Source organism: Puma concolor, chromosome D4, assembly GCF_028749965.1.
Source record: "Puma concolor isolate L17-30 chromosome D4, mPumCon1.1.hap2, whole genome shotgun sequence".
NCBI classification, from domain to species: Eukaryota; Metazoa; Chordata; class Mammalia; order Carnivora; family Felidae; genus Puma; species Puma concolor.
This window is the reverse complement of record NC_141679.1, coordinates 23,473,653-23,498,519: the sequence shown is the minus strand read 5'-3', so window position 1 is coordinate 23,498,519 and position 24,867 is coordinate 23,473,653. Positions and strand designations below refer to the sequence as shown.

Below are 24,867 nucleotides of genomic sequence, written 5' to 3'. Positions count from 1 at the left end.
ATAAGCTCAGTCTTCTGAATCTTCAGCCGGTCACTTACACAACTACCTGCATCCCCAAATTCCCAGGGCTTCCCCCCTCCCCCAAACTTCAAGTTGGTAACTGTAAGAAAAAAAAATTATTAAACATGCTGTATATTAGTATTCTTATCCGACACCATGGTGTTTTGAAACTAATCCATCAGCTAATGAAGAGCAGGAAAGTCTTATTTTATAATTTTGTTTTATTAGAATCTGTGCTTTGGGGGTGGGAGATTTTCATAAGAAACTTGATACCAAGCACAATCAAATTGCTAACTGTTCCACTCTCTCCCAAAATATTCAAAGTGTAGTTTTCAGTCAGTGTCTCCATCTCATGAACACTGTTCTCAAAGGTGATAGGTCTGTAAAAATCTTAACATCTCTGGATTTCCTCAACTGCAAAACAAAACACATGAATTAACCTCTAAAGCAATGTTTCTCAAATTTTAACATGCAAATGAATCACCTGAACATCCTTCTAAAATACAGATTTTAAATCAGTAAGTTTAGAGTGGGCCTGACATTCTGCAGTCCTAACAAGCTTCCGGATGCTGCTAATAACTGTTGGTCCAGGGACCACATTCTAAGAGCAAGATGCTGAAGTACTGGTTCTCAAACTTGGCTACAAATTGGATCACCTAGGAAGAAAAGCTAACAATGACCGGTACCACCCCTAGGACCTGTTTTAATTGAATGGTTGTGTTTGAGGATGAGTTTTTTTAAGTTCCCCCGGGGGGTTATAATGCACAGCAAAGTTTGAGAACCTCTGCTCTCTTCCTTAAAAGTTTAAAATCATGACCTTTATTTTTTAATCACATTACATTTATACAGTGAAATTCTTCATAGCTATTATCTCATGACAACCCAGAGAGATAAGCAAGGCAAACACTATTAACTTTGATTTACAAATGAGATAACCAACCACCCAAGAATCAGGTGACTTGATTAATAGCATACAGCTAATAGCAGACCTTCTGCTACTGGAACACAGTTTTCCTGATACCCAACCTGTGTTTTCCCCAGACTGCTTCATACTAGCTTGTACATACCAATAATGACAAGCAAAGAAAGAAAAAGATGGCAGCTTTTCTGCCCCAAATTCCACTAAGAATGATATGAATGGCAATATAACAGAGAAATGCGTGCAACTAGTAAAACAATCAAAGGTATAATTGGTGGAGGAGCTACTTGGTTGCTCTGGATGCACAATAAGGTTGCTAAGGTTATGTCAGCAGGACCAGTCATTACATGTCAAGTGAGCACAGCAAGATGGATTAACTAACTCAGTACTCGGAACACAACAAAATGTACTGGCGGGCGGGTGGGGGTGCGCCATAACTCATCCTGGGCAAGAGACCAGATAGTCTGCCATCTGATGAAACTAATAACTCATTAGAACTTATTGAGATAGCCATCCCACCTCTACACATTTGCAAAACCTACACAGAAACAAAACAAACTTAAGAGTTCTGATATCAGAACTAAGACAAATGTAGAAATTAAGGAAGAGTGGAAAGAAAAATAATGACATATTTAAACCTTACTATGGATCAGCCATTTGTATGAATTTTCATGAAAGGTAAGTTTTATTATTCCCATTTTATAGAGAGAAAAGTGACTCACAGAGTCCTTTACACCAAGTTACACACTTCAAAGTCAAAGCTGAGTTTAAGCCTAAATCTGATTTCAACTCCCCATGTCTGTTCAGCTATTTCTCACTGATTCCTACACACACATTAAACAATCCTCAGGTTAACTACCATTCTTCCCCAAATCTCATCTTGTCTATACAGCAGGAATAAAATGCTATTATAATGTCACAGCTCTTTGCTCCATCCCTCTGAAGGAAAATGAAAGCACTGTTTATGGGTAGATAAGCTGGCCAAAACAAAAACAAAAACAAAAAACATCCACGACTTTTTTACCTTTTGGTTTTGCAAAGGTGAAGCCCAAATTCTTTTCAACAACAGAAGTTGCAAAATAGCAGCCTAAGGTCAGATCCAGCGTGCAGACATGTCTAGTTAAAATATACAGTACTGATCCTCATAGTGTTTTTAAAATTTTAGAATTTAACAAACCAAAAAGCAACAACATTTAAATACATTAACACTTGGAAATATGGATTTCTGGTGTGTTTCAAAAATGCTGGGAGGGTTGGGAACACCAGCACCATGATCTCTTATAGTATAATGAGCACAGCTGAAGTATGTGCTCTCCATTTGCCACAGTCCCATCTTTCCCTATTCACTATTTGTGTCAGATGACAATTGTCATCACACTTAAGATGACACTATTAAAGGCTGAATAATAAAACATACACCAAGAGGTCTACCCATTTATTTCAAGAAAAACTGAGGATAGCATACTTTTTCTTCTATCTAGCCCATATCATCCATTTACATTTAACAGGTTTCAAAGATATCTGAGTTTGTAAATCCTGCCCTTCAGGAATAGGTGGGTTGAGAAAACTAGATGCTAAACTCTTCTACCTAATAATATAAAAGGCCTTCTTAAATGGAGGTAGTGTTGCATTGAGAATGAGGTTATGAATTTACTGGGGCATGAACTGGAGCCTAGAGGTAAATAGAAAAAAAAATTAATTTTTAAACACTTTTATTTATTTATTTTTAGAGAGAGAAAGAAAGAGCGTGAACAGGAGAGGAACAGAGAGAGAGAAGAGACAGGATCCCAAGCAGGCTATGCTCTGTCAGCATGCAGCCCGCAATGGGGCTCAATCTCATGAACCGTAAGATCATGACCTGAACCAAAATGAAGAGTTGGATACTTAACCAACGGAGCCACCCAGGAGACCCTAAATAGAAAATTTTTTATTGTTCCTTTTTCTTTGCAGCTCAAGAGAAAGTTGGGTGTCACAGTGCTGAACAGGAGAATCCTAGCCAAAGGACTCACCTTGTTAAGATAAAGATGGCCACTGGGTTGGCAAAGGAGAAGCAAAACCAGGCACAGGCACTCTATGGAGGAATATGGCCTATAACTCTAGGAGTTATAATATGCACAGTCTGGTTTAAAATTTTTTCTGTGTTGTAATTTTCTAAGTAATCTGCAGTCCTTCAGCAGAGTTTGTAAAATGTTGGAATCTACATTTGTGCTACAGAGAATCAGATGCAGGGTGTGTGTTCACATACGGAACAGAATCAGAAGGGAATATGGCAGCAGCCTGGAGAACCTTGCCACAAGACTCCCAAATGGGACTTGAGAGAGCCAGAACAAAGTCTGAGGCAGCAGGCATCCCCCAAAATAGGATTTGGAGAATATGTATGTGATCCTCGGGAATTCCCAGATTCGTAGGGGATAAAAACCTAAAGACAAGCCTTCCTATGGTTATATTGGGTGTGACTGTGAGGAGCTATACTATTTCAATGCATTTCAATGTACCAGGAATTTCAATTTCAATGCAAAGGGAAATGTGGCCCTAACACCTAGGGAACTTGGGAAAACTGGTTTACTAATGAAGATAGTGAACAGTAATACCTGTTCAATGCAACACTGCCTCCATTTAAGAAGGCCCTTTACATTATTAGGTAGAAGAGTTTAGCATCTAGTTTTCTCAACCCACCTATTCCTGAAGAGCAGGATTTACAAACATTTCTATGGAATGCCTCCAACCCCGCTGATGTAGAAAACAATTCATAATAAAAAAAAAAAAGGAATAAAAATAATGAATAACATTAGATGTAGTTATGCCTTCTTAACAGGTTTTAAAATTTTTTCCAGACACATAATGAAAATACCCAAAAACTGAAAAGCAAATCAGTGTTTATGGGGTAAAAGTGTGCCTAGAGTTCTGAGTAAACATTTGAACCTATACAGATCATATGATTCATTTATCTTTGGCCCCTATATATCTAGCACCCAGATGTTTCACACATAATAGGAACACTTCATTTTAAATGAAAAAGGTTTTAAAGAGTGTGAGGAAGAGATTTGAAAGTTAAGTTAGCCATTCACAAAACAATAATCAGGAGAATTCTGACATGGTATTTCTGAAATGTCCCCAACAAGTCACAATTATCATTAAATGAAATGTGGGTGCTGGGCGATAAGCTAAGTTTTTCATCGGCTGAAATTTTAGCACTCATACTAGGTACTTCTTTGTCCCACACAATCCTCAGTAACCCTAGGATGCAAATATTATTCCACTTATCAACTATTACATGATAAAGACCGTTGTGCCCTTCTGTGTTCAAAATACAAATGTATTTGCAACACCAAGAGCAAACCATGGAGAAAAGATACAAAAGGTAGAAAACAGCTATTCATGACCCATTACTAAAGAAATCAAAAGATCTGTTCCTCCTACTTGTTTGCTTTTTTGGAGGACTCATATTGGTCAAAGTAGTAATTATTGATAAATGAGCTTCAAAGTCATCCTTTGGCACAACAGATCAAGAATAACATCTGTGTAAATGTAATATCACAACATAAACACTCAAAGCCACAGAGAAGAAAATAATGCTGTTTGGTTTGGTTTCATTTAGGGGAGCTTATTATATATTTTTTTGAACAAGCCGTTCTCTCTATAAAACTCAGCTAGCAAATCTGCCTTGCCTATTATCATTGTGAGGATAATGTAGCAAACAGATGGAGGGTTTCATACAATTTGTTGAACTAAATTTAACAGGTTTGGCTGTGAGTGTTAACTTATTTTTATATTCTATTTGTGCTATGTTTGTAATAGATGCACACACATGAATAAAAACAGAAAATCTGTACACACAGTACAGCTGGTTTGATAATGTTTTCATTTTAGCATCACATACTCCTAATTAGAAGGCTTTATATTTGGCCACCAAGAAATGCTGGCTGCAGGGCTGCTTGTATGGCATTCACATGACAAGAAAATCTTCATCAATACTGTAGGAACATTTGAATCCTTTCTCCACCTATGATACCATGTGTGAAAGGGACTAGGACAGGTTCATTAAATTAATAATGACCTACTAAATAAAAGAACAATTGAGTAGTACACCACAAAATTTAATAGGTGGAGTTCATTTGGCCCAGAGGCCCAAGCAGGAATGTGTCTATGACAGATAAAACATGGAGCACTATGTCAAAAATATGAGCCAAGAAAATTGAGTGTCATTAAATGTTAAAGGATAGCAAGAATCTTCAAACTTCAGCTCAACTTTACAATTCAAACTCTACTGTTAAGGAGGCTTTCATTTTATCAACACAAGGAACCAATTGGAACATAATTGAGAAACCATTTAGGCAATATCCTTCTAAAATTGGTTATTAACTCCAGTTGCCCTGTGATCATATTTCTTAATTCATCGAAATAGCAAAATGGAAACTATAAAAGTAATATATGTCATAGTACCTAGAAATGAAGAGTGCTGGTCCTCAGAAACCTCTCCTCTATACTGAAAAGCAAACTGTGGGTCCGTGCACAGGAAGATAGAGGCACATTCATATACACACCAAAATAGATCCAAGCAAGGAAAAAATGGCAAGGCACAGCTCCACATTCAGAATCTTAGATTCTCCAGAAATATAAAGTATGATATGTAGATGTCTGACTAAAGAAAAGGCCTTTTAAACTTCTTTAAATCAAATGGTCCTTTATTTAAGCGGGCTTCGCCCTCTAGTAAATTGCAGTGTATTTGGATGTTTGAAGGAATTTCTACAATTAGGAAACAGGGCCTGAGCCCCACTTGCCCTCAATTAAAGTCCCCACTCTCCTTGTCAAAGCTTCCCAGTGCCTCCTCCTCTTACGCTTCACAGAGCAAAGAGAGGTGAAAGAGTCACTGATTTTAATTGTACCAGCCTTTCCCCAGGCACAAGCCTTAGCAAGACTTTTATTTAAAAGAGATACGACACCATCTCATTCACCTGGCATGTTCTCTTAAGCGATATCTGCTTGAATAAAAATAGTATCTAAACAACGTTAAATTAATGGTATGGATCAGATATGAACCACCTAAAGTCTATGCTCCCTAAAGTTGATTGGAACTTAAATATTTTAGCAGTTTCTGAAGCAAACCAGTATCTGTTACAAAGTAAAGAAAGTGTTTAAAAAAATAACCACAGATGATGCATGGACAGGAGATAGAGAGAAAACAAAATATAGCCTGAAAATAAAACAAAATAGAAACTTACTCAATAAATTCATCGTTATAGCCATAAAAAAAAACCTAGTACATTCCATCAAGCTTATATCTGTCTCTGTACAGTAAGAATATACCCTTCCATCAATCAATGGCCAGTATCCTCACTTTATGAAGTATAAAACTCCCAGAACGTTATTTTTAAGGTATTTAAGTTGGCAATCTTTGTTTCATTCTAGTTATAATAAATAACACTTTTGCTGAATTAGCGTCCGTTTAGAGACCAAGATTTTTTACTGAAATCAAGTTCAATCAGCATGTTAACCTTCAATGATGTTTTTGTTGAGATTTCCTCTATGTAATATTACAAGTATTTTATATTTTTAAAATTCTCTTCTAAAAAAATACCTTCCTAACAACCATTGTTCTTCAAATCAATGTTAGTACAAAAATAAAAGACCTTCACTGTCCATATCCTTCATTTTTCTCCCTAGTTCTTACTAAGAATCCTTAGGAGGGATTTTCTTTTTTTGTTGTTGTTTAATTCTCAGAATTTCTTTAATTGTTCAATTTTCTAAAATATTCTTTATGCCTTTAACTGTCTGATTCTGTCTTCAGACATTAAAGACTTCAGGTGCTTTTTTCCTAACTTGTACCTTGCTCAGTATTGGGCACGTTGGGAAAATAAAAAAGACAGAATCCATCATTCCTGTCCTGTATTTTATTTTATTTTATTTTATTTTATTTTATTTTATTTTATTCTTATTGAAGTATAATTGGCATACAATATCCTATTAGTTTCAGGCGTACATCACAGGGATTCAATATTTTTATATATTATGAAGTGATCCCCACAATAAGTCTAGTTACCATCTGTCACCATACAAAGTTATTACAATATTATTGACTACAGTACCTATGCTGTACATTGCTTCTCCATGACTTATTTATTTTATAACTGGAAATCCATGCCTCTTTATCCCTTTCCTATTTTGCCCACACCCCAATCCCTATGTTTTGAAAGCTTACTATTAGAGACCCAAAATATTTGGAACCCTTTGAAAATTTTATTTCTAGCTGAAGACACAAGACATATGTAGAAATGATAGCAAAATGTTTGTCATCAACTTCATGTGTAGCATAGATTGAGCATATTACAGAAATTTCTAGAAGAAAAACACAACTTCTCAGTCTCTCTTTTGAAACCCGTATTTCCAAGTGCCATCTAGATAAAACATAGGTCAAATTCAGCATGTTCCAAAAAAATAATAATTTCTACTACTTTCTATTATTGTGTCAGTTTTCTATAATAGTAATCATTCTAATTGTAATTCACCAGTTCAGTTTTCTACAAGCAGCCCTTAAGACTGTCGCTCTCACTCTCCATATCCGATCTATGTTTGATTCTAGCTTCTAAATACTTCTCAATTCTGTCCCTACTGCCTCTCTCCTGTTCCCACAGTGACTGCTTCAGTGAAGGAAACAATTTTATCTCATTTGGACCATTGCTTCCATTCCCTAATGCATTACACTTCCTGCCCATTCACTACCAGAAGAATCTTTCTAAAATATACATCTCAACAAAAAATAGCCCACTGATGTTTCCTTCTGGATTAAAGGTTAAGTGTAAATCCCCTCCCCCCCCCCCTTTTTTTTCATTTCAGCCCCTAGGATCTGCCTCAGTGTGACCACAGCCTTCCTTTTCAGCCCTGCCCCAGCCTCCATTCACTTGCACCCTAACTCCAGTCTCATGGACATTCCCTGAACACCTCAAGCTTTTTCACACTCCAATCCTCTACTCATTCTGCTACTTTTGTCAATAATGCCCTTTCCTCATTTGCCTCGAATCCCTGCCAGACCCAGTTCCTGTGAGAAACCTTTCACAAATCTTGGGGAATCAGTCCCCCCACCTTGCTTATCTTCCAAAATACTGTGTTCTCATGTCTCTATTACAGAATTTTCACACATATTTAAACACGTAAATATTTAATAATTTAGTAAATAATTTAAGTAAATTTAAGTAAATGATTTACTTACTTTTTAAAGTTTATTTATTTATTTTGAGGGGAGAGGGGCAGAGAGAAAGGAGAGAGAGAATCCCAAGCAGGCTCCGCATTGTCAGCACAGAGGCTGTCACAGGGCTCAGTCTCACAAACTGTGAGATCATGACCTGAGCCAAGATCAAGAGTCAGACACTTAACTGTCTGAGCCACCCAGGTGCTCCTAAATAATTTATTCATATAACTATCTCTTGAACCCCTGAAATACATAAAGTTTGGACATTCATCTTTAAGTCACCAGTATCTACCACTGTGTTTGGCATAGTAGCTAGCCAACAAATGGTGAATAAATATGTTAGAGAGGGCACTTATAGAGGAAGTGGGACTTCAAGCTTTGCCTGAAGAAATGAAATACATAGCCTGTTGAAGAGTCCACAAATACTCAGGCCTCATCAGAATGAACCCTATTATAAGAAATGGTTCATCCAAAGTCTTTTCTATGTACCAGCTTAAAATATCAGTGCTTTGCTGGGTTGATTATAAATAATTTTCTTCCTCTGAATAACAGCCAGTCATCAGATATATTGGATAAGAAGAGAACTGAATTCCTCACAGATCATTATATCTGTTACCAAGTAGAAATTATCCTTCAAATGCTCCATCTATAACCTTACCAACTACAGAAAGAAACCACTGGATTTACACAACTTTCATCAAAGAGTAAACTAATATAACACTCAGAAGAGCCAAAGGAGCTTGGACGGACAAAAAGGAAGACAGGTGAATATGTGGCATATTTCTCATTTTCCTGAGAATTCAAAGAACATGCTTTTACTCATTAATTTACTTTTGACCAATTGAACACCATCTCTATTTCACCTAAGCTCTTTCAAGACACACAACTTGGGGTGGGGGTGGGGATTGGAGAGAAAATATTTCATAATTAGACAATGCAATGAATATTTTGGGGGGTGGCTGTGGGCATTTGTTGCAATGATATATAAGTACAGATATTAATCTTATATAGGTAACAAAGGTTTGATTTTCATCTTTGTACCCTAGAAAGTTGTGCTCTTGGTCATTGAGTTTCCACCTCTAAAGTATATTTGGAACTTGAGCAGAGATTGTATGTATCTTTTCTATCTCAAATCTCTAATTTTACCTAGATCAATGGACCTCTTGGGGTCCCAGAGACTATAGGAAAATCTGTCAAGTCAAAACTACTTTCATATTAATAACAAGATGCCTGTACACTGGTATTTTCCATAGTAACACTGCAACAGACTAAATGCAGTTGCAGATATAAAAATCCAGATGTCTTTGTGCCAGACATTAGAGATTTGTAAAAGTAACTCCACTGTCTCTAAATATTCTTGTTTTGGAAACAGTTATTTTGCATAAGAATGTTATTTATGGGGTGCCTAGGTGGCTCAGATGGTTAGCATACAACTCAATTTTGGCTTGGGTCATGACTGCACTATTCATGAGTTGAAGCCCCATGTCAGGCTCTGTGCCGATGGTGAAGAGCCTGCTTGGGATTCTCTTTCCCTCTCTCTCTGCCCCTCATGCGCTCTCTCTCTCTCTCTCTCTCTCAAAATAAATAAACTCAAAAATAAAAATTAAAAAAGATGTTATTTATGAATAGTGTATAACAGGTTTGGTTTTTAATGAATTAATGAGTAAATTTTCTTAAAATTATCAGCTTTTTTTTTTAATTTGACAGAGCATGAGAGAGCAGGGGAGGGGGTAGATAATTTTTTTAAGCTAAAGGAGTTTGTTTTTTTAATGTTTATTTATTTATCTTGAGAGAGAAAGACAGAGAGCATGGGGGAGGGCCAGAGAGAGAATCCAAGCAGGCTCTACACTGTCAGCAAAGAGCCTGATGATGGGCTCAAACTCACAAACCATGAGATCATGACCTGAGCCAAATTCAAGAGTCGGATGCTTAACCGACTGAGCCACCCAGGTGCCTAGAAAGAGAGAAAATCTTAAGCAGGCTCCACACTCAGTGCAGAGCCTGAAGTGGGGCTCGATCCCACAGTCCTGAGATCATGACCTGAACCGAAATCATGAGTTGGATGCTCAACTGACTGAGCCACCCAGATGCTCCTAAAATTATCAGCTTTAATTTCTAATATGGCACTGATAGCTATAAGCCATATAAACACAAGCTCTTCGGGATCCTCAGTAATTTTTAAGAGTGTTAAAGCATCTTCAGATTCAAAAAATTGAGAACTGCTGATTTAGATAAAACGTTGAGCTAATCAGTGGTAAAACTGGCAGCTCTGGTATCCAAGCTAAACTATTCAAATTACTCCTGAAATACCGTCAACAGAGTTTCTTTTTTTTTTTTTTTTTTTTTTTTAATTTTTTTTTTTCAACATTTATTTATTTTTGGGACAGAGAGAGACAGAGCATGAATGGGGGAGGGGCAGAGAGAGAGGGAGACACAGAATCGGAAACAGGCTCCAGGCTCTGAGCCATCAGCCCAGAGCCCGACGCGGGGCTCGAACTCACGGACCGCGAGATCGCGACCCGGCTGAAGTCGGACGCTTAACCGACTGCGCCACCCAGGCGCCCCAACAGAGTTTCTTAAAAGACCTGATCTGAGGATTTGACTCTTCCACTAACTTACTGGCTAACTTCTATGATATCAATTAGTTGTTTGTGTTTCCATTTTTTTTTAATCTGTAAAATGAACTAATACTTATGGAATGTTACTAAGTAACCAGGATTATTCTAAATGCTTCATAGGTACTAATAACTTAATCCTCTCAGCAACCCTATGAAGAATGTACTACTTTACTATCCCCATTGTACACAGAATAAAATGGAAGCAGAGGAAGATAAAATAATTTATCCAAGGTCATACACTTGAAAAGCTTTAGAACTGGGGTTTGCACCCCTATAATATGGGTTATTAGACCTCTTTAAGCACTATGTAATATGACAGTTTCCCAAACACTACAAGTCATATACACTGAATGTTCATCTCCTTTGGCTCTGTACAATCTGCACCCCTAGGCTGTTTGTCTTTTAGTTTTGACTTAAGTCCCTTCTTGTAAATTCTTTCTCTAATACTATTTTCCAAACATGGGCCATTGGGTATATATAAATAAGATCATCACATTACTCCAGACGTTTATGCTAAGTCTCCCAATTTGTAAAATTCCAAACAGACCAAATAAAACAAGTCTATGCACTGAATATGACTCATAGGCTATCAGTGTGCAAACTCTAATATAATAGGAACTAATTCTTTTACTTCATGAAATATTACAGTATCATACTTTATGTGATTTTTAACCAAAAATGTTGGAGAAATTATGTGATTATAAAAAGAATTAACAATACTATAACTACCACTTCACAGAATGAAACTACTTGAACAGACAGGAACTATCCAGAGAACATATTATTTACAATACTGACTTACCAAATCCATGGAAAAGCTGAATGCTAAGTGGCTGGAAAAGTACAAAGAGAAAGTGGCAGAAGGAAGGAAAAGCAGATCATACCAATCCCCAACTCAAAAAAGCCACCCCAGTGGCTTCCAAGTGTAGCTGGAATAAAATCCAAACTCCCAATCACAGTCTTCAAGACCCTGCACAATCTTCCCCTAATCTCTGCACTGTGGCATGCAGGCTTCTTTTCTGTTTTTTCAGTATGTTACAGTTGAGCTCTGACCAATGTAGAGGTCAGGGGCACTGACCCCTTGTGCAGTTGAAAATCCACATACAAGTTTTGACTCAACCAAAACTTAACTACTAATAGCCTACTGTTAATGGGGAGGCTTATGTTAACATGAAGAGTCAATTAACATGTATTTTGTATGCTATGTGCATTATAAGATGTATTCTTACAATAAAGTAAGATAGAGAAAAGAAAAGGTTATTAAGAAAGTCATAAGGAACGGGCACCTGGGTGGTTCAGTCAATTAAGCATCTGACTCTTCATTTCAGTTCAGGTGATGATCTCCTGGTTAGTGAGTTCAAGCCCTGCATTGGGTTCTATGCTGACAGCACGCAGCCTGCTTGGGATTCTCTCTCTCTACCCCTCCCTGCTTGCTTTCTATCCTATCTCTCTCAAAATAAATAAAAAATAAACTTAAAGAAAAAGAAATCATAAGGAAGGGAAAATACATTTATAATAGTATGCTGCATTTATTGAAAGAAATCGACATATAAGTGGTTCCCCATAGTCCATACCCATGTGTTCAAGGTTAACTGTTAATCCTACTTCGGGGTCTCTGGATTATGGTTCCCTCTGCCTTGGAGTTCTCTTTTTTCCAAATCTTCAGCTTAAAGTCATTTCCTTAAAAAGGCCTCCCCAGACTACTCTATAAAATTAGTCCTGCCAGTCCCATTCCCCACATTACAATACTCATCTCATTATCTTTTAGAATTGATATGTAATAGCTATAAAATGTCTTGTATGTTTATTGGTTTACCTATTTATCTTATGTCTTCTCCCACCATACAGTACACAAACATCAGAGAACCCACCTGTCTTCTATTTCCAACAATGCCTAACATCTAGAAAGCACTTAATAAATATTGTTGAATAAATAAAAGACTCTAAATATGTACTGGTTGTGCATCATCAGGTTCATATAAGTACAGAACCATTGTAGAAAGATACTGCCCATCCCTCTAGGATTAATTTCTTTCTTCTTATTGCTCAAAGTAAGGTGAGTTACTGAAGCCAGTTTCCCTGGAACATTAGAAAAATTAGCTAGAGAGATGAGATATTGAGAGACAAGGTCTAATAGATACTCTGACTGAACTCAGTTGAAAGCCTTTAGATGCATTATTGATTATGCAGCCATTCAGCCTCTTGCTGTTTGCACATCAGCATTTGCATCAAGGAATCAACTCTAGTTGGATCTATCTAAAACCATCCGAACAGAAGTCATTTATTCCAGCAATTAAAAACAAATACGGTCGTGAGGTTCCTGCAAAAAATAAAAGGATATTTATCAAGTACACTACCTTAAGGAGTTCTATTAAATTGTATTCTTGAGTGATCCTTAGCTATATAGCACATTAATTAATATTGGGCCACCTTTTATTAGGAATTGATGTTTCTCATGCATGTCAGTGCACAGTAGATAATTTGAACGAAAATATGTTGGCTAAAGAAAGAGTGAGCTAATAGCAGCTTTTGATCTGGGAAATTTGCCAATCTTGATAGCATCAAATGTGCATAGTATATTAAGGAAAGTTCTTATCTCTCTGTATTTAATTTCTTTATTAAGAACTTTCCCATACAATCTGTAGACAGATTTGACCAAAGAAATAAGATAGTAAAATGTCTTCTTCACTTTTAAACTCACAAATAGACCTTCTACCCTGAAGGATTAACTTTCCTGGCCATTTGATGATGCATAATATCTCTTTGAAAGTAAATGTTTCTGAGATAACTCTACAGGGTGTGAGTCTTACAGCTCACTAGAGTATACTTTCTAAAGTATACGTTTTATAAAGACAACCTTCAAGAAAACATTGTATGACCTTAGATTTGCCCATACACTAGAGATCCACTACCACCGGTCTACAGTACCTACTCTATGAAAGAAATTACATCTTCTACTTCTTAATGACTGAATCCAGAAATCTTTATTTCATCTACTTCCTTGTGCTCATAACCAACTACCTCTCTTCTTTAAACTGCTGAGATCCAGCACATTCCAATTCTTCATTGACCCTCATTCCAAGTTTTCACTGATCCTCCCAAGCTAATTTTTGGCTTCCAGATCTGCCCTTTAACCTTGTAACAATTTTTAGAAGTGGGATATGGCAAACAAATATCAATATAGTACAAGGAAATGATCACTCCTGTACACAAGAAAGTCTCTATCTATATTTGGGTTTTATGTCATTTATATTTCAGAGTAGTATTCTGAAGTTTATATAGCACAGTTACATTCATTCATTGATTTTATCATACTGTGATAATGACTAGACAGTTGTATTAGGTGTATTAGTCAAAGTTCTCCAGAGAAATAGAACCAGTACTGTGTGTATGAGTGTATGTGTATGTGTGTGTGTGTGTGTGTGTGTGTGTGTGTGTGTGTGTGTGTATAAGAGAGAGACAGACAGAGACAGAGATTTTTAAACATTGGCTCACACAATTATGGAGGCTGGCAAGTCCAAAATCTTCAGGGCTGGAGAACTAGGAAACAGTTGATGCTGTAGTCCCAAGCCTAAATTAAATGCAATCTGGAGGCAGAGTTCCTTCTTCTTTGGGGGACCTCAATCTTTTCCCTTACTTTTAACTGTTGGGATAAGGCCCACCCACATTATGGAGGGTAATCTACTTTACTCAAAGTTTATTGATTTCAATGGTAGTCACATCTTAAAAAATGCCTTCATGGTCAACATTAACATGGGTGTTTAACCAAAAACAGGGTACCATGGCCTACCCAAGTTGACACATAAAATTAATCATTGCAATATTATTAGTTAATTAATATTATTCAGCACTAAAAAAAAAAACAAGCTATCAAGCCATGAAAAGACATGGAAGAAACTTCAATGCATATTACTAATTAGTATTATTATTAATTTAATATTATTGCAAGTGTACAGATAAGGAGATAAGTTTTGTAAGACTTAATCTAACCAAAGTAATCAGCTACCACATATTGGCCCTCACACTAGAAACCAGATGTTTTTACTCCTCATCACATGCACATTCCACCAGTTATATTACCTCTTACACTACTGCAGTAGCTTTCAATTTTTGTGGAAGTAAGTTTTAAATTACCTCCAATGAGAGACCCAGAATCCAAACAATATTTAGCTCTGACTTCATGGCCAAAACCTCAAACCTGCCCAATGTCAAGAGCATAAAACTCCCTTTGAGCGGGTGAATGCTGACACATATAACATGAGCCTTCAAGGGTAGACTAAGACATCAATTTTAGAATGTCACTCCAGAGAGTACTTCAGAATTCACAAAAGCTACTTCACCTTTCAACATGAATTTCCAAATTCCAGAAGTATTTCTCAGCACACAGAGCCAGACAGCACAGAACATAAAATTTTACATCAAAAATGAACCCTGAGGTAAAAGACAATGTCAAGAGAATGAATGAGAAGACAAGCCACAGAGTGGGAGAAATATTTGCAGAAGACACATCTGATAAAAGACTATTATCCAAAGTATACAAAGAACTCTAAAAACTCAACAATAAGAAAACAACCTGATTAAAAAATGGACCAAAGACTGTAACCTCACCAAAGAAGATAGCTGATGGAAAATAAACATATGAAAAGATGCCCAACACCACATTGTCATTAGAGAAATACAAATTAAAATAACAATGAGGTAGCACTACACACCTATCAGAAAAGCTTTGGCCCAGAACACTGACAACACCAAAGGCTTAGAAGGATGTAGACTAACAGAAATATTCCAGAACCACAACTTTAGCTGTCTGTTTGTAACTAAATGTCTACATGGTCTTTCCACTCAGATTTTGAAACCAACCTTTATATTTAACTTGTCCAGAATCCAACACATGATCTCTTTCCCTGCCAAACCTGGCCCTCATAATGAATGGCACCATCATCCATCTATCTACTCAAGCCTTGAAATTACCATTGATACCCTTCTTTCTCTTCCACTTTGATACCATGTAACCAATCATCAGGTCTTGCCAATTTTACCTTCTAAATAACTCTTACATTTTTCCCCTTTTTTCCATTTCCAGTGTTGCCTGCCATCTCAGTCCAAACTACCATCATACCTCAACTGGACTATTTCTCTCACTGTTCCACTCAAATCCTTTCTGGCCCCCCACCCATTGCAGTCAATCTGAATAAACTTTATAATTGCAAATATAATTGTGTCATTCCTCCCATAGTCAACTATGACTTCCTAATAGATCTTTCTCCAACCTCCAAGACCATGACACTTTACATGGCACTGTCTCTCCTAATAGTTCTTTCAATCTTACACTATTTGTGTGATTATTTTATTAACACCTAAATAGAATCCATATATGCTCTTTGACCACCATAATACACCAAGTATACATGGATTCAAAAAAAATTCAATGTATATTCTTAAATGAATATATACATATTTAATAGAATGAGACCTCTAAGAAATATTAATCTTGCATCTGGATTCCCTCCCAAATGGTCTAATATTGCAGAAATTGAAAGTCCAAATAGTTTCTAAGGTCTCTTCTTGTTTATCTAATCTGTGTTTCTAAAGGCTACTATAAACAGCAAAGAAAACACCCCCCTCCCCCACCACAGGGAAAGTGTATATGAAAACTCTCAAGAGGACGTTAAGGGACCCTTTGGCTGATGATGAAGACACAGAGCTATATGTATTTACACAAGAGAGAGGAAAAGAATGTGAGGACATGCAAGCCATATCCCCTGAAGAATTCAAAGAGAACTTCATAAAATATGAGCTTGGTTTGAGAATAAACCCAGTGAAGAAGGAAGTGACTTTCTAGGATTTTAAACAGGGAAAGCAAGAAATAGAACAATCCAAAAGAATTACAATAAGAGCAACAAGAAGGCAGGCCACTGCTTCAAGAAAGTCTAAATGAAGGATTCCCCATATTCAGAGCCATTAAGAACTAGATTGGCAGACTTTCAAGGGATCAAAAATTTGGCAGGATAAGAGAAGGAGGATTTGCCAGATTAATATACCAACCACTGACAAGAAATCTGTCTATGTTAATTAAGCATATTTATATACATGTATGTTAACAGTTCTTGTCCCATATATCAGATAATCCCAGGACAGCTAGGAGAGGAGAATATAACAGTCCTATAATATTCAATAATATAATGATATCTGGATAGTATATTAGTACACCAATGTGAGTTTTTCATTTATAACCAAGTAGATACTAAAGCATAAACAGCTTTGTTTTTTAAGAACTTTTAGATAAAAAGACCTAAAAATATAGCAAACGTAGATGTTACCACATGAAAGAGGGTCCCTTCATCAATTAAATAAGATTTAATATTCCTCTGAAGTAGAATACCTAAAGTTAGGATTTTTCTTTTTGAAAAGTAAGGTATAGGGGCACCTGGGTGGCGCAGTCGGTTAAGCGTCCGACTTCAGCCAGGTCACGATCTCGCAGTCCGTGAGTTCGAGCCCCGCGTCGGGCTCTGGGCTGATGGCTCAGAGCCTGGAGCCTGTTTCCGATTCTGTGTCTCCCTCTCTCTCTGCCCCTCCCCCGTTCATGCTCTGTCTCTCTCTGTCCCAAAAATAAATAAACGTTGAAAAAAAAAATTAAAAAAAAAAAAAAAAGTAAGGTATGGAGAAATCTTCTGGGTAAAAGTGTCCAACTGAGAGTACACATTTCCCCTTCCTTCTTCTCCAGAACCTCTTAAAACTATTTTGAAGGAATAAAAGAGTTGTAAATCTATAACAGAGAATTATATTTTCTAAAGTTTGAGGGAGTAAATTTTCAACAAATACCTAAGATAGAAAAGAAATAAAAGAATGTCAATAACTGAAATAGAAAGGAGAAAGTTACAGACTAGAATATTTGTGAAGAGAATTTCAGTCATTGAGGGAGTAGAATCTTGGAGTTACTGTGAAATACAAATCAGCCAATGAGTAGATGGGGTTTGGAAGTGGCCTGAAAAACTAGGGTTAATAAAAGGTCTCTCTATATGAATGATCAACCCCTCACTCTCTTCTCGTACACCCTCAGTCAGGAATAGCTTCCCAGCCACTCATTTTAGAGTTAAGACTACTGGTTGACTAGGTCTACCTGTACACACGGAACTCAGAGGGCCTACCTACTTTCTCATTCTAATATATGAACAGATACCCATACATTAGAGGTCATTTGAAGAAAACTAACTACATGAAAAATAAAGGCCAAAGTGAACAAATAGAAAACTGAATCTGAAGGAAACTGATTTAAAAAAGAATTAATCTCTCATAGATAATACTCACAAATGTTCAAGAAGACATGTGAGCTAAAAAGAAAAACAGAATGCAATGAAAAAAGCAAAAATCAGAAAATGAGAAAATGGTCTAAAAAATTAAAAGCATGATTGAAAAAAAATTAAAAGCTGAGGAATTCTTCCAGAACGTGGAACAAAAGATAGAAATAAACATGTAGAGAGAATCAATCTAAAAAGTCAAACATGTGACGAATAGGAATTCTAGCAAGAACAGAGAAAACAAAGGAAAGATTATTAGCAAAATAGTAATAAATGAAAATTGCCCAAAGCTGAAGACGTAAAAATTCAAAAGGATCTAAAAGACATTAACAGAGGATCCATGCTTAAACACAACTTTATGAAATTTCAAAACAAAAAGGAGAGAGAAATCTAACATCTGAGAAACAGAGAGGACAAACAAAACACAGCACCTACAGAGGAACAAGAGTCAGGCTACTGTCAGAGTTCTCATTAGAAGTAGCAGCGAGAAGACAGTTGGGCAAGATTTTCAAAATACCAAAAGAAAGTTTTTCAATCCTAAAAAACTACACCCTGACAAATTTTCAGATAAATGTAAAAAGAAAACAAATCATTTTTTGACATAAGGCCTCAGAAAGTTTACTTATATTCTGTAGAAGTTGCTTAAAGCTATCTCCCAGCAAAATATGAGTGAAAACCAAGAAAGATGATGTAAGACACAAAGAACAAATAACAAACCAAAAAAATACATGAAAAGAAATCCCAGGGTGACAACCTACAAAGCAATCTGTGCAAATTATAACCAGAATCATTTGGATCCAGGAATATCTTCAAGACAAAAAAAAAAAAAGGTATGGATTATAAGCATTAGAAAAAGTAAACAAATAGCTATAAATCATCATAGGTATAATAAAGTAAGCATTTATTTCTTAAGGGGGAAGATGGCAATCATAAATCCTGAGTGGGGAGGAATGTATGGGAAAGAAATGGCCTAATATAAAACAAAGTAAAATAAAATATAATAATTGAGCAACTGATGGAGTCTATGAAAGAGGTCTCTTCAATTTTATTCTTCATGTTAAGTGATAACATCGAAACTGTAGAGACTGAAATGTAATCGTAGCACATATTGGCTCTCCAATGAATAACACTTATATAATAGAGAGCAATACATGTAATGGTCAAGGGAACCATGGCAGAATACAAAATGGCCACAATTCTCCACCTTTCTCTATAAGCACACTACTATAACATAACTTTCTAGCAATTCCCAACAACAAGTGAAGTCTATTTCCTTTACTCTTGAATGTGGGCCAATTATGTGACTTCTTTTGCCAATAGAAAGCAGCAGAAGTGACAGTGTGCCATTTCCAAGCCTAGGCCTCATGACACCTGGCCTGCTTCTGCTCTCTCTTTCAGAACCCTACCAGCAGTCATCTGAGCAAAACCAGACTAGCACTGGGTGATGAGATACACGTGGCTACTCTTCCCCTTTGCCCCAACCAATATCTATCTAACCTGCAGAAGCAGGGTTACCTCAGTGCCTACAGATGCTGGAGGAAACCAGCTAAACCCCAAAGAACTACTCAGTTAAGGCCAGACCAGATTGTTGGCCCATAGAATCATGAGCTAAAGAAATGGTGCTGTTTTAAGTCACTGAAATTTTGGTGTGATTTGGTACATAACAAAAGCTAACTCAAAGGGGTGTGTGGTGACTTAGTTAAACATCTGACTCTTGATCCCAGCTCAGGTCTTGATCTCAGTGTCATTAGTTTAAGCCCTGTGTTGGCCTCCATGGTGGCCATGGAGCCTACCTTAAAAAGAAAAAAAAAAGAAAAAAAAAAAAAAAAAAGAAGACAGAAATGCACTGAGCAAGACTATACTAATATAAATCATGACCACCACTTTTAGTTAGTTAACTTGCCAACATCTCAGTTTCATACCTATAAAATATTTTGGGGGGACTAATTTATATGTGTAAAGAAATCTGAGCTTTTGTATACAAAGCAATTAGAACGGTGCCTGGCACATTGTAAGCAATCAATTAGCTATTATTATTTAAAACAGACAAAACTTGAATGGTATTTATTAATTTCTAACATCTAGAGTTATGCACAAAACACAGACAACTTAACAACAGCTATAGAATGGTATGAAAATGTTAACAGTCTTGTGAAAAATGCAGCCTTCAGAGGCTGGGAGGTAGAAAAAGGAAGGAACAGGTGGAAGGAAGGGTAGGGGGTTAATATATTCATCATATAAAGTGATGAGTCTAGAGGCACTGTCTAAAACTAAAAACAAAGAAATACAACTAAAATAAGTAGAGGTTATATGAAAATGTATCTTTATAAAGGCAAAAAAATGAGAAATTGAATAGTGATATAATTTTCAAAAATTAAGAAAATGGGGAGAAATAAAGGTGGGAGATGGCATCCTCATATATCCTCAGATATCATCTATTATCTGTCATAGCAAGAAGAATGAAAAGTTTAAAGGTGAAAACTCCAGAATTTGTGCTCAATGCATATTTACTTACAGATGTAAAACAAAAAGTCCAGGTTGCCTCTGCAGACTGGGATGGGAAAAGGTGGAACAATGAAAATTCTTCTATCCTATTAGTTTTCTTAACGATGTACACATAATTTTGATAATTTTTTCTTTTTTATAAAAGAAGGTACAAAGAAGATTCCCCAAACCATCCATACTTCCTAGCTTTAGGTTTACAAAATATAATGTTTTTCAAAATCACAGTCTGGTAAAATTTTATAATATTCAGAACCTAAACGGTTGAAAACCTTCAGGAAAGCAACTTAAAAAATTTCTTAATAAATGACTTACATCTTTGTTTGCTGGGGATTCAGAAAGTTAAAATTCTGGATCCTAAGTGAGGTGCATTTCATGCTCAAAAACTAAAAGAGAGGAAGACCCTCTCCTCTACTGCATGCTTACTTTATTGCCCCTCATTTCCTAGAAACTGTGTCATTTCTCTCCTCCCACTGGAGCCTACTACCCTTCCTCTGAAGCATAGCAAAAAGAGCATCACCTTGGAAGAAGATATCTGAGTTTAGTCCCAGCTCTGACTGCTCTATGTGGCTATGGTAAGGCTACTTCTCCTAACAGAAAAGCAATGCCTCCCTGACTCACTGTCTTTCAGACTTACATTGAATGTATATAGTATTTGGATGTACATATAGAGAGCAAGTGATGCACCACTTTTCACAGTAATTATTTAATAAATAGGCATTTCCAGGTTACAGAAGGACAATGAAGAAGATGCAGTAACATAATCAGAACAAAAATTTTCCTTTACCTCCTGGGATCCCAAGTTCCTTTTAAGCCAGAAACATAGGGAGATTCTGGAACTCTTCATGCTGTAGTCACCAGCACCACATTGGCCTTTGCAAATCCTCTCCAAAGGCGATCCATGGACAGCTTTATCTCTGCAACAAAGTTCACATGTGGAGATGTAAAAGGTTGACTTTTTCCAAAACATTTCTGAAATCATTCCTCAGAACGGTAAAAAGTACTGGGACATATAACATTTACTTTAAAATAGGTTCATGGGCAGAAATTTACTTAATTTTTGTATAGTAAAAGAAATGGGCAAAGATCTCAAATGCAAGAACAGAGAAAATATTACTTGCCCAGCCTGTTTGGAACAGTGGATGACTGCCAAAACAGAGACCCTCTGGTCCTTAAAAAAAGGGGTTCTTAGGGGATTGTGGTTGCAAAATCACTAATTACATCATTATGTGGGGGGAAAAAATCTACAAATTTATAATTACTAAAGTACCTGGAAAAAATACCACATACTTAATAATGGCCTGGGCGTTATAATTTGGACACTTCTAAAGCCCACTTCCCAGGGCTGCTATGTAAGAACAGTCATGATTTTAACACATTTTGCTGTAGGTTCTTATAGAAGTTCTACACTCAAAATGAAGTCAATAAGCTACTACTTTGAAAATCATTCCTTAGAGGTCTGTGTTTTTTCCAAAGATTCTATCACAGACCCTGACATACAACTTATTCCCCATGAACCATTCAGATTTGCGAACAATGTTACCAATCACAATTTATCTTGTCTTCCCTAGCCATGACATGTCTTTATGTTCTTTTATCTCAGACTAAAGCAGTGACAAGAAATTTCCATTAAAGGGATATTTTATTTTCACTTTTCAGTCTTTTCAGAAAAAAAAAAAGATGTTACCTCCCACAGAAATGCACAGTATTATCATTTGCCATTAAAAAAAACCAATCTGTTATTATTCAAGAGCAAATGATGCATGTGGGAGAAATAATTGTAGAAATGCCATGTTTTCTCTCAAAAAGATTAAGTACAGGTAAAGGAATACTAAGAATGCTGCTTTGGCAAATACACGTGCCTGAAGTGAGCTCTTCATCCCACAATAGGAAAAGAAATTCAAACCCTTTCAGTTCCATGCATCAAAACACATTTAAAAAGAAATAAAAAAAAAACACTGGAAACCCAAGGAGTAATGATGAGTGAAATACAAAAGTATTATCATTTTGTCTGAATTATTCAATATTTGAATATTTGAACTTAAATATGAATGAGGGAGGCAGGAATTCCAGAATGGTGAAGTGAGGAGCTCAGATGACACACTCCTCAGCAAGCAACAAACTAGTGAAAATTATATAAAGTCTCTGGAAATTGTCCTAAGAGCATAAATCAAACACAGAAATATCAATTCAAGAAAATATATTAAATCTTGGTAAGAACACCAAGAGTCTGTGGGGTTTGGGCCTTGACACATTCCATTATGTACACATTATGCACCACCCTCTCTCCAGGATACAGAAGGGTCTACTCCAGGCATGTGTGGCCAAGAAGACAGACTCCTTCTCCCCCAGCACCCAATATGGGGCTATAATTTCAGCCAAAGCAGGGTGCTCACGCCTCAGCCCTTTGTTAAAGAAGTTCTTTTCTGGGTGGCATAGCTGAGAGGACCAGGTCACTCTTCTACCAACTGGCTCCACTCGGGGTGGAAACTCTACCCTAGGAGAAGTAAGCCAAGAATACTAGGGCCCCAGCTACCCCACCCCAGATCACTCATATGACAGATACTCCATGCAATAATACCAAGGGTTACTACCCCTCTTCACTTAAGAGAGGTTCAGGGGAAGGGGTCACTCTAGAAAAGCAGGTCCCTGCCCCTAGTTCCAGGGCACTAACTCTGGGGTTCTGGCCAGCTAGAAAGGCAGGACATAAAGGCAAAGAGCTCTACAACCCTGCTTGGAGGGACTCACTTTATTTGGAACAAGTAGAGAACTCCATTTCTAAAAGTGTGGCTATGTTTCAATAAGGCTTTATTTACAAAAACAGGGATGTTAAAGTTCAAACTAAATGTTCAAATATAAACTTGTACATAAATGGTCACAGAAGCAATATTTATAAAAGCCAAAAGGAAACAACCCAAATGTCCATCTGATGATGGATAGTGTGGTATATCCATACAACTGAATATTATATAACAGTAAAAAGAAAAGTACTGATACATGCTACAACATTGATGAACCTGGAAAACATTATGCTAAGTTAAAAGAATCCAGGCATTATTAAAGGTCACACGTTGTATAATTCCCTTTATATTAAATGTCCAAAATAAGCAAATCTATGGCAACATAAAGTAGATTAGTGGTTACTTAAGGATGGTGGGAGGAGATGTGAAGGAATGGCAAGTGACTGCTAATGAGTACAGGATTTCTTTAAGGGGAGAAAAAAATATTCTAAAATTTTATTCTGGTGACTGCTGTACAACTCTATGAATATATAACAATAAGTTGTATTGTTTAAATGGGTCAATTTTATGATTTATGACTTATATCTCATAAACTTATTTTTTTAAAAAGAATCTATACTGACCCAAGGTCATATTCTCATCATTACTTTTTAAACTGCTCTTTTCTTGTAACTTATTTCTTTCTTCTAGAAGTGAAATATACATAATTTTTATTTAATTGATAAAACTGATTAGTAGAGTTTTTTAAGTGTAAATAGATTCACTAAAAATAAAACATGTGAATAGGGAAGAGTGGGAAAAGGTTAGGGGTGAGAGATAGATTTTCTTCCTAATGTAAGGCTGCAAGATCCCACCCACCCTCACTCCCACTGCTACTATGGTCTAAAGCTGTTCTGGGGACCCACTACCAGCCCAATAAAGCCTAAAAAGAAGTATAAAACTGTACACAGGCATACTAACCATCTCTGCAGACCCCTGGCTGTCCAGCCCACTTTATGTAGCCTGATTATCCTGACACACTGATCTCTCCCAACATTTCGGGAGCCCTTTGCCTGCCCCTAGAAGGTCACCTATCTTCTATAAAATGCTTAAGCCTATTATTTTCCACAGGTCAGTTGGATGTGGTTTCCCCAGGTTCATTCCAGCCTAGGAACATAAAAGTACCATGGGAAAACCAAATTTGTAAATTTATGAATGTTGACTATCAGATGCACTTTGGAGCATTAATATAGTATCCTTTACATTAAACATGGGATTTCTACATATAATGTTAAATATATGTGCCCCATTTTGAACTGTAACTATTTTATTTGCTTTGAGTCTGTCATGGGGGCAAACATAGAAAGACTCTACTTACACTTTTCAAAACCTGCATTTGTCACAAGCACTGAGTTGCTCTTGCAGAAGCTTTATTATTCAACACATTAAGTAATGAATCTGAGAAAAATTAGTGTTCATTGTGTTGAAAATAAAATAAATGAATATTTATGTGTTAATAGCTTTAATATCTATTAAAGTCTGCTAGAATGATGTTTTTCACTAAAAATAGTTTGTTCAAATACATTTCACCAAGGAATATTTTTATATTCTAGTACTGTATTTA

At 36.5% G+C, this 24,867-nt stretch overlaps 1 long non-coding RNA gene across 1 annotated transcript; it reads right to left on the bottom strand.

Annotated features, from left to right (window-relative positions):
• Positions 1-201: 201 nt before the first annotated feature.
• Positions 202-21,435, bottom strand: LOC147574766 (uncharacterized). Its single transcript, XR_015243298.1, has 2 exons — positions 21,311-21,435; positions 202-414 (listed from the first exon to the last, which is right to left on the bottom strand). It is a non-coding gene; the product is annotated as an uncharacterized LOC147574766 (long non-coding RNA).
• Between the last annotated feature and the right edge of the window lie 3,432 nt (positions 21,436-24,867).